General features: G+C 41.4%; 1 protein-coding gene across 1 annotated transcript in view; it reads left to right on the top strand.

Annotated features, from left to right (window-relative positions):
* The first annotated feature begins 2,737 nt into the window (after nucleotides 1-2,737).
* Nucleotides 2,738-11,522, top strand: part of ABCG2 (ATP binding cassette subfamily G member 2 (JR blood group)) — a 139,475-nt gene continuing 130,690 nt past the window's right edge. The window contains exon 1 of the mRNA XM_065877124.1: nucleotides 2,738-3,078. The gene's annotated coding sequence lies outside the window, so the exon portion shown is untranslated. The remainder of the gene's footprint in view (nucleotides 3,079-11,522) is intronic.

Raw genomic sequence — 11,522 nt, 5'->3', positions numbered from 1 at the left:
GTTTCTTTTTATGGCTGAGTAGTATGCCATTGTATATATGTACCACATCTTCTTTATCCATTCATCTGTTGATGGGCATTTAGGTTGCTTCCGTGACCTGGCTGTTGTAAATAGTGCTGCAATGAACATTGGTGTGCACGTGTCTTTTTGAATTATGGTTTTCTCAGGGTATATGCCCAGTAGTGGGATTGCTGGGTCATATGGTAGTTCTATTTTTAGTTTTTTAAGGAACCTCCATTCTGTTCTCCACAGTGGCTGTATCAACTTACATTCCCACCAAAAGTGCAAGAGGGGAACTGCAATTTTATGTTGGGAGGTCAGGTAGGCCTCATGAGAAGTTACCATTTGAAGAAAAACTTGGAGGAAGTGAAAGAATGAGCCAAATAGATAAATAGGGGAAGAACTTTCTAGGGAAAAGGAACAGCTAGGGCAGCGGCCATGAGGTGGGTCTGGGTATGTATATTTGAGGTATAACAGGGAGATATGTCTCACTACATTGCAATCGGTAAAGGGGAACATGAGATGAGAGGGATAGGGGTGGAAGATACAGATTACATGTAAAGGTCTTTGGCTTTTAATCTAAGAAAAAGAGGAAAATAGATGCATACGTGGTGGGAAGTCTTTAAACAACAGAGATGTATATGTTCAAAAAAGTATCCCCGCCTCCTAACCCCATACTTTCCAGACATTGCTGCCATTTTGAGTCATATCTTTCCAAAGGTTTTTCTATGTGATTACATACATAGATGGGTACATATAGAAATACATAGTTTTGTTTTGTGAGGGCATGTGTGTGTGTCTGTCTACATGGGTGCATTTTAACATAAGTGAACTTATATGCCCTGTGTTTATTAGCAACTTGCTTTTTATAATTAATATGTCTTGGAGATCTTTCTTTGTCAAGACAGTACATAAATTTCTATCTCATTCTTTTTTGTATAATATTCTGTTGTATGCATGCGCTCCATTTTGTTTAACCATATACCTTTATAGGTAAATATTTAGGTTCAAATTTCTCCCCTTTCCTCCCTTCCTCCTTTCCTCCCCATATTGAATTACTATTGTCTTAATATTACATTTAATAACATAAAATTACATGTTACATGAAACATGGGAGGAATTTGAAAATTAAAGTTTGTGTTACCTTCTTTCAGAAAAGCAGTATGTGTTTCCTAAATTGGGAGCACTTAGATTTACCTCAATGGAAAAAAGGCCTCAGTTACTTCTTAAGCAAGGACTTATCTAATGTTTATTGTTTGGAATAAATGGGAATCATGAGAATTTGAGCCCAGGTACTCTGAGCTTTGCTAAGAGTTTACTCAGTCAGCTTACCTAAGTCGACCATGGATCTATATCAGTTAGGAAGCAAGTGAGAGGCCCACGTACCGCAAAAAAAAAAATAAATAAAAGAACCCTGGAAGAGTTATTTCTTCATGATCAGAGTTTCTATTTGGGGTGATGAAAAAGTTTTGGAAATGGATAGTGGTGATGGTTACATAACATTGTAAATGTAATTAATGCCACTGAATCAGACACTTAAAAATGGCTAAAATTTTATGTTATATGTATTTTACCACAATAAAAATGATAAAAAGAAATAGATGGGACTTCCCTGGTGGCACAGTGGTTAAGAATCCGCCTGCCAATGCGGGGGACACGGGTTCGAACCCTGGTCCGGGAAGATCCCACATGCCAGGGAGCAACTAAGCCCGTGCATCACAGCTACAGAAGCCCACATGCCCTAGAGCCCGTTCTCCGCAACAAGAGAAGCCACCGCAATGAGAAGCCTGTGCACCGCAATGAAGAGTAGCCCCCGCTCTCCGCAACTAGAGAAAGCCTGCGCGCAGCAACGATGACCCAATGCAGCCAAAAGAATTTTTAAATATAAATAAATAAATTTTAAAAAGAAAAGAAAAAAAGAAATAGATGGAATTTCTTAACAGCTTGCATTTCATTTCAATAAATATTTATTGACTGCCTGAGCTGTGCTTAGGTATGCACGGTAGAGAGGAAAATCAGGATAGTGACTTGACTATAAAGAGGACTTCCAGCAAGGCGAGTTCAGTAATCGGCGTTTCACGTATCTCACGATATTGTCATTCCAGCTCTCTAAGGAAAGCACTATTGTTAACCACCATTTTATGTTGAGAAGCCTTGGATCAAAAAACTGGTCACGGGTGGTAAAGAGTGGAGCCAGAAGCTCTTAGTATGTGTCAGATTTTGTCACTCGACATCCTTCATGTTTTCGGAATCTGAAATGCCTATTTAATACAACCTTAACTTCCTGTTATACTTCTGGTTTAGAAAAGAACATTAGAAGGATAGCGGGTTCCAAATATAGTTCTTCTCTTCAAATCTCTAGTGGGCCTTTGCACTGAAACCTAATGCTGGCTGTGCTTTGGTTTCTTTCACTTCCTTTCCAAATCTGTGTTATCTTCCTGCTTGTATTCTTTTGCTAGAAGACAGAGCTTGTGAAAGGAGGCCCCTGTTACGTCACATCTAGCAAAAGACAGGAAGTTTACACAGAGCAAAACTATTTGCTAGAATCGGTTTTTATCCTTGCTAAAGTTGCCGTGAGTGTCGGAGATACTGTCGTCAGGATTCTCTTGCACAAAGGAAAAGATATAAAAATATCTCTCTGACACGTGAATTTCTTCCTTTTTTATCCCCTTGCCAGGAACGTCGGAAAAGGATCCCAGGCTGGTTAGAGGCATTAGGTTGTCTGTTTGAATCCCAGTGATCGAGAAGGAAATGTGGTTAATAACCAGCTAACAGTGGAGAAAAAAGGAACTCAAGGAGATAGGAGAACTGGACATTATCCCACGGCTAGCTTACTTGGAAAGCCTCAGTCTTTCTGGTAGTTGGAAGACCTAGCCGGGAGCTGGTAAGTTTCCTCTCTGGTGCTTCCTCTTGCACCTTGAGAGCTGGAAGGAAGGGAAGCTCCTGGACTTTAATAGACACGGACCTTGGTTGAAGTCTCTGTGGGAAAGCCCACAATAGTCCAAATCTTCTCAGTATCACCACTGCCTCTCTACCAAGGTGCTTTCCTTCCAGCATCACAGATCATAACGGAGGTGAGTTGTTTGTTTTTGTTTTTTTCAAATGTTCACACTGAGTGGAGAATCTTGATCCTCTTTTGGTATGTGCTTTTAACAAGTGTGTCAATTAAACCAGTACTTCTCGTACTTGAATGTGTGTATGAATCACCTGGAGATGTTGTTAAAAAGCGGCAGAATTCAGTGGGCCTGAGACTCTGCATATCTGACACGTTCCCAGGTGACCTCAGTGCTGCTGGCCCATGAACCACGGGTAACAACGGCTAACACCCTCTCGGTTTCTTGCTTTTGGGGGAAAGGGGTTGGGAGATGCTGGCAGAATGAAGGCATTTGGCTGAGCACATGATTTATGTAGAGTGCCTGGGAGGAAAATCAGACACCACTGTGCCCAGGTTGTACCTGCTTTGATGGACAGTCTCAGAGTTTGGGGGGTTGTGTTAAATAGTTCCTAGATGTGGTAAGCCACGTCACCCCAAGTGAGAGAGGATGTTGGTCTGCTCCTTAGACCGCATGGGTCACTTTGAGCAGAGCCAGAAACATTTTTGCAATTTTGGGGAATAAGTATCCACATCGTGCCTTAACTGGGGTAGCTAGCGGTCGTTTGAACGTTTCAGCTTCATTCGAAAATGACACACCTAGAAAAATAACTGGTGTCTTCCTCCTACCATTTGGAGGTGAAGATTGTAGAGCGTGCGAATCTGTGATGCAGTTTAAAGTCAGTTGGAGTATGGAATATGATTGATGTGTTTTCTCTTCTTGTGAGAGTGTTCCTCTTTAAATCGAGCAGCCCCCCTGTCCTAAATGATACATATTTATCAGAAAGTTGCTTTTAATCCGAAAGCCACAAGCCAAGAGGGCAAAAAATGAATAACAGGGAGGGTGCCTATTCTGTGCCTCTTGAGGGGAGAAACAAACAATGGAAGAAGAAAAGGGAAAGAAAGGCAAGTTGTGGCCAGGGAAGTCAGGTGTGCAAAGTGAACACAAGAAACCCCAGCGTGATAATAGATTTCTTTCCCTCACATGCATGGGAGTTTTTCTAGAGCAGTAGCTCGCGTCTTCCTCAGCTAGAAAAATGTGCTTGAGACAGAATAGGTAAATTTAAAATTGCATTTTTTTTTTGTTTTTTTTTGCGGTACGCGGGCCTCTCGCTGTTGTGGCCTCTCCTGTTGCGGAGCACAGGCTCCAGACGCGCAGCCTCAGCGGCCATGGCTCACGGGCCCAGCCGCTCCGCGGCATGTGGGATCTTCCCGGACCGGGGCACGAACCCGCGTCCCCTGCATCGGCAGGCGGACTCTCAACCACTGCGCCACCAGGGAAGCCCTAAAATTGCATTTTTGATGAACATGCTGGAACTATTTGTCATTGAGTCAAGGACAGTCAATGGAATCAAAGGTCAGTGGCGTGAACAGGCCTGGTGAGGCTCAGTATGAATCCATTAAACCATCCCAGACCGAGGGGTGTTGCTTCTGTTTGACATAAACGTCAAATAACATTCCTTTCCATTATGGAGCATAATGGAGGTGTTGCTTAAAATTTTAACAACTTACTTGGCACAAACGCTGACTCATCAAAACAGAAGCTGCTGTAAAGAGCCCACACCAAAGCAGACCACACTGATAGGCAGTAAGAAGCGCGCAGGCCTGAGTATCAGCCTAAGCTAAGCCTTCATGAACTTCTATGGGGGGAGAAATTGTAAAGCTACAGATGAGTTTAGAGACATATGATCATAGTCCTACCACCATCTGTCAGCGCTTTGGCCCCATTCTCTCAGGTGAGGCCACTTCCCTGACTTTCTAAGCCTGGAGCAACCCCTCATTCCGGCTGTGTTATCTCCTGCAACCTTCACTAAAGAAAGTAGGGATCTCTTCAGTCACTGCAAGTGACTCAAAATCCTATCCATTTCCTGAGCAGAAGGGAAAATGCGTATATTCTTTTGTAAACAGATACAGCAGAAAAGATCAACACGCTATCCTTCCACACAAAGCTTTGTCACATATCTCACCCTGCTTGATTTTTCACAGCCATCATGGGGTACACGTCAAGGGGATTATTAATTTTACCTGTCAGTGAAGAAACTGAGGCTCCAATTAAGCAATTTCTGAAAAGTCACACAGCTGGTTAGTAGGTGTGTTGGACTGAAATTTGGCCGTTTGCTGTAAGTTCAGGTTTATCCTGTACTTTTCTTCATCCTGTCAAGCATCCTCTCAAAACCTATGACAACCGTTATTGTTCTCTGCTAGGATTTGTTGACTTTTAATGTCAAAATTTGAAACGTTTGTGCATTAAAAAGAATCCTGTTTCTAGGATTGTCAGAATTATCCACGTTTGTCATAACCTTTGCATCCATGAGCGCCTCTACTCCCTAGGAATAAACATTTTAGAGCAGGGCTTTGCAGACTTTATTGTGATTGAAAATCACCTGGGGAGCTTGCTAAAACTCAGATTCCTGGGCCCTAACTTCAGAGATCTGATTCAGTAGGTCAGGGCCCAGGCCTGAGAATTCGCATGTCTAATAGCTCCCAGGTGATTTGAATGCTACCATCCAGAGACCATGCTTTTAGACTACAGGCATAGCTTCGGTCAGTATTTTTAAAGAACATATTTATGGTTTAGTGAGGAGGCTTTGTGTGCTGAACAACAGAGATTATAGAGTCAGAATTCCTGGGTTTGAATATTGATGCCATCACACTTATAAGCTGTGCGATCCTGGGGGACTTAACCATTCTGTGCCTCAGTTTCCTAATCTGTAAAATGGAGACAATGATACCACCTACCTCATATGGTGGTTGTGAGGATTAAATGACTTAACAGTGCCAGGCACAGACTATCTCTATGTGTCTTTGCTCTTATTATTTCTAAGTCTTGCTCAATTCATAATTATACTTTATAGTAGAAACACCAACAGCAAGAAGATATTGCGTGAGCAGGTATCAAATGTTGTTCTTTGATGTAGATGTTACCCCAGGACTTAATCATGAGTTACACATGTTCTTACGCGTGTATAAGTAGATGTCCTGAGCTGTCAGCTAGCGCTTCCCACCGAGGGGATAGAGAGCAGATGATGATGAGAAATTGGCAAGGGCCCGATCACACAAGGCTTTACATGTCATCTTAAAAGCTTGAACTTAACTCTGACGGCGACGGAAGACATCAATGTAGTTTGAAGCTGGGGAGTGCAATCAGAATTGCATTTTAGAAGTGTCTCCTGCTGCAGTATGGAGGCCAGTTTGGGAAAAGGTTAGACTACAGGCAGAGAGCTGTTTAAATAGACTGTTGCAACCGTCATGGAGAGAATTAATAAAGGCTCAAACGAAGGCAGTAGAGTAAAGCTCAGAGCAGGAATCCCATGGTTCAGGTGATGGAATGGAGCGTACGCCATGACTCGGAAAGGAAGTGTGATACTGTGTTAAACCTCCTTCGCTTATGCCTCTTCTCTCCATCGAAGCTCCAGGAGGCTGAGGACTGAGCCTAACTTCTATGTAGTCCCAGCCCCTAACTCCTAGTAGGTCTTTGATGGATGTTCGGTAGGTGAATGGATGAGGGAGAATAAATCAAATCCTCCTTGTGGTCAACAAGCGTCTATGTGATCTGGCCCCTGTATACCTCTCCAACCTCATCTCCCTTCTCTCTCATCTTTGTTCTTATCACACTGGCCTTCCTTAAGGCCTTTGAAAATGCCCAGCTGTGACCACCAGTCCAGAGGGTTTCAGACTACTGCCCTTGGGGCAAATTTGTCTTGCCACCTATTTTTTTTATTGAATGAAGTATTCTTTAAATTCTGTAGTGCTTCACAGTTTTCGAAAGTTTCACACAGATGATTTCATATATCCCATAATAACCCCCCTTTTTGTAATCCCCTCCTCCTGTATTGCCCCCCCTTCCCTCTCCCCACTGGTAACCACTAATTTGTTCTCTATACCTGTTAGTCTACTTCTTTTCTGTTATATTCACTAGTTTGTTGTATTGTTTAGATTCCACATATAAATGATATAATACAGTATTTGTCTTTCTCTGTCTGACTTATTTCACTTAGCAAAATGCCCTCCAAGTCCATCCACGTTGATGCAAATGGCAAAATTTCATTCTTTTTAATGAATGAATAGTATTCCATTCTACATATATACACCACATCTTCTTTTTCGATCCATCTGTTGAGGGACACTTAGGTTGCTTCTATACGTTGGCAATTGTACAGAATGCTGCTATGAACCCTGGGGTGCATGTATCGGTTTTTGTTTTTTTTGTGTTTTTTTGCATGTATCGTTTTGAATTAGGGTTTTGGGGGTTTTTTGCATATATACCCATCAGTGGAATTGCTGGGTCATATGATAGTTCTATTTTTAGTTTTTTGAGAACTCTCCATACTGTTCTCCACAGTGACTGCTCCAATTTACATTCCCACCAACAGTGAAGGAGGGTTCCCTTTTCCCCACACCCTCTCCACCTCTTGTTATTTGTGACAGGTGTGAGGTGATAGCTCATTGTGGTTTTGTTTTGCATTTCCCTGATGGTTAATGATTTTGCGAATCTCTTTCCACTTATTTTTATAAAGTTTTATTAGAACACAGCCACACCCATTTGATTATGTATTATCTATGGCTACTTTAGTGCTACAGTAGCAGGGTAGAGTAATTGTGACAGAGACCACATGGCCTGTGAAACCCAAAATGTTTACTGTCTTTCCTTTTACAGAAAAAATTTTGCCAATTCCCTGCTCTAGTTCTTTGGAATTGCTGTGGTCTCTGATTTAAAACTCTACCCTCGGGAATTCCCTGGCAGTCCAGTGGTTAAGACTTGGCGCTCTCAGTTCCCGGGGTACCGGTTCAATCCCTGGTCAGGGAACTAGGATCCCGTAAGCCGTGTGGTGCAGCCCCCCAAAAACAAACAATAAAACCTCTACCCTCAGCAAAGCTACAGTAATTGAAACTGTGGTGTTGGCATAAAGACATACAGACCAATGGAACAGAAGAGAGAGCCCAGAAATAAACTCTCATATATAGGGTCAAATGATTTTCTGCAGAGGTACCAAGACCATTCAGTGGGGAAAAGACAGCCTTTCCAACAAATGGTGCTGGGAAAACTGGATATCCACATGCAAAAGAATTAAGTTAGACCCTTATCTTATACCATATACAAAAATTAAGTTAAAATGCATCAAAGACCCAAACATAAGAGCTAAATGTGTAAAATTCTTAGATGAGGACATAGGGGAAGAGCTCATGACATTGGATTGGCAGTGATTTCTTGAATATGACACCAAAAGCACAGGCAGCAACAAAAAAAAACTAGATAAATTGGACTTCATCAAAATTTTAAAGTTTTATTCATCAAAAGACATTATTAAGAGAGTAAAAAGACAACCCACAGAATGGCAGAAAAATATTTGCAAATCGTATATCTGATGAGGGGTTAATATCTAGGATATAAAGAACTCTTACAGCTCAATAGCAATAAAAGCCAAACAACCCAATTTAAAAAGGGTAAAGGACTTGAAGAGACATTTCTCCAGAGAAGATATACAAATGGCCAATAAGCACATGAAAAGATGTTCAACACCACTAATCATTAGAGAAATGTAAAGTCAAAACCACGAGATATCACTTCATACCCACTAGGATGGCCCTAATTAAAAAAAAACAGGAAAACAACAAGTATTGGCATAGATGTGGAGAAACTGGAACCTTTGTGCTTTGCTAGTAGGACTGTAAAATGGTGTACCTGCTATGGAAAACAGTTTGGAAAACTGTATGGAAAACAGTATGGAAAACTCTGTCTCAAATTAAACAGAGTTCCCATATGATCCAGCAATTGCACTTCTGGGTTATATACCAAAAGAATTGAAGGAGGGCACTCAAACAGATATTTGTACACCCATATTCACAGTAGCACGATGCACGGTAGTCAAAAGGTGGAAGCAAACCAAGGGTCCATTGACCGATGAATACCACAAAATGGGGTATATGTATACAATGGAAAAGTATTTCTGCCTTAAAAATGTTGACACATTCTGCAGCATAGATGAATCATGATGACATTGTGCTAAGTGAAATATACCAGTTATCAAAGGACAGATACTGTGGGACTTCCCTGGTGGCGCAGTGGTTAGGAATCATCCTGCCAGTGCAGGGGACATGGGTTCGAGCCCTGGTCGGGGAAGATCCCACATGCCTCGGGGCTACTAAGCCCATGCAACACAACTACTGAACCTGTGCTCTAGAGCCCGCGAGCCACAACTACTGCGAATGCCATGACTGCTGAAGCCCGCACACCTAGAGCCCATGCTCTGCAACAAGAGAAGCCACCACAGTGAGAAGCCCGAGCCCCGCAACGAAGAGTAGCCCCCTTTCGCTGCAACTAGAGGAAGCCCGCACACAGGGTGCACGCAGCAACGAAGACCCAACGCGGCCGGAAATAAATAAATAACTTTATTTTAAAAAGACAAATATTGTATGATTTCACTTATATGCGGTACCTATAGTGGTCAAATTCATAGAAACAGAAAGTAGAATGGTGGCTGCCACCAGTAGGAGAGTGAAGTGAGCAGTTACTGCCTAATGGGGACAGAGTTTCAGTTTGGGAAAATGAAAAAAGTCCTGGAGATGATGGTGGTGATGGTTGCACAACAACGTGGATGTCCTTCATGTCACAAAACTCTGCCCTTAAAAATGGTAAATTTTGGTTTTAGATATTTTACCTCAATGAAAGGAAAAAACCCTCCTACCCTCAGGTCTTTGCATGGCTGGCTCTTACTTATTTTTCAGTTTTCAGCTAAAATGGTATCTCCTCAAGGAAACCTCCCATTACGTTATGTGACTTCCTGTAGGACATACCACTATCCGAAATGACCTTCTTGATACATTTATGTACATATTTATTATCTGGCTTCATTAGAATGTAAGCTTCCCGAGGATGGGGTCTTTGTTATTACAGTGTGTATCCTAATGCTTAGTTCTTGGCACATAATAGATGCTCAATAAATATTTGTGGTTTAGGGGAACAAAACCTCCTACCCTGAAATGTGTCTCCACGGCTTGAGAATTATTGGGGGCTGATTGTTTTTAAGAAATAAAAGGCTCAGGAAGTCTTTTTTACCTCCCCCTTAACTGCCTAAAAGAATTTAGATAAAGGGCCTGGTTCAGGAAGGACACTACCACCTGAGATATCTGTAAAGAATAGGGGCTAGGTGTGGTAGGGGGAAGTTGGCAGGGCCTGGAGACCAAAGTTTTCTCTGCATCTCATTGTCTGTGCACAGAATAGCAAACATTTGGTTACCAAACATTTGCTTTTCCATCTCCATGTGAATTGCCTTCTTCCCATTTGAAGTCCCTACCCCCTTTTCCTTATCTCAGATGGCGTATAAGCCTCAATTGCCTAACTTGTCCTTGGGCCTCATATTCTTTTAGAGGTCCTGTATGTACAAAATTAAATTTCCTTTTTTTTCCTGTTAATCTGTCTCATGCCAATTTAATTCCTAGACCAACTACAAGAACCTAGAACGGTAGAGAACACTTTTCTCACTCCCCAACTGTTGAATAAACTAATAAAAATAGCTTAGTGAAAAAAAAGGGCTCTAACTGGAGGTTGTGTTAATAAATGTACTCTGTGGGAGGTTTTTTTTTTTAATTGAAGTATATTGAAGTTGATTTACAATGTTGCGTTAATTTCTGCTGTACAGCAAAATGATTCAGTTATACATACATATATATACACACACATTCTTTTCTATATTTTTTTCCATTATGGTTTATCCCAGGATATTGAATATAGTTCCCTGTGCTATACAGTAGAACCTTGTTTATCCATTCTATATATAATAGTTTGCATCTACTAACCCCAGTCTCCCACTCCATCCCTCCCCAACCTCCACCCCGCTTGGCGATGACAAGTCTGTTCTCTGTGTCTGTGAGTCTGTTTCTGTTTCGTAGGTAAGTTCATTTGTGTCATATTTTAGATTCCACATATAAGTGATATCATACGGTATTTTTCTTTCTGACTTAACTTCACTTAGTATCATAATCTCTAGGTCCATCCAGGTAGCTGCAAAGGGCATTGTTTCATTCTTTTTTTACAGCTGAGTAATATTCCATTGTGTATATGTGCCACATCTTCTTTATCCATTCATCTGTCAATGGACACTTAGGTTGCTTCCATGTCCTGGCTATTGTAAATAGTACTGCAATGAATATTGTCAGTTTTTGAATTATGGTTTTGTCTGGATGTATGCCCAGGAGTGGGATTGCTGGATCATATGGCATCTCTATTTTCAGTTTTTTTGAGGAACCTCCATACTGTTTTCCATAGTGGCTACATCAACTAACATTGTCCACGGGAGTTTTAAATGTAAACTAGTCAAAAGTTAAAAGTCAAACCGAAAATTTAACTTCAGTTGTGTTAGCTGTGATGGTTGAGTGAGAAGGAGTGAAGAAGAAATCAATCAAACATATTTGTGTGAAGTATTTCCCTTCA

This window comes from Phocoena phocoena, chromosome 5 (assembly GCF_963924675.1).
Source record: "Phocoena phocoena chromosome 5, mPhoPho1.1, whole genome shotgun sequence".
NCBI lineage: Eukaryota > Metazoa > Chordata > Mammalia > Artiodactyla > Phocoenidae > Phocoena > Phocoena phocoena.
The sequence above is the reverse complement of the archived record's forward strand: the minus strand, read 5'-3'. Positions and strand labels throughout refer to the sequence as shown.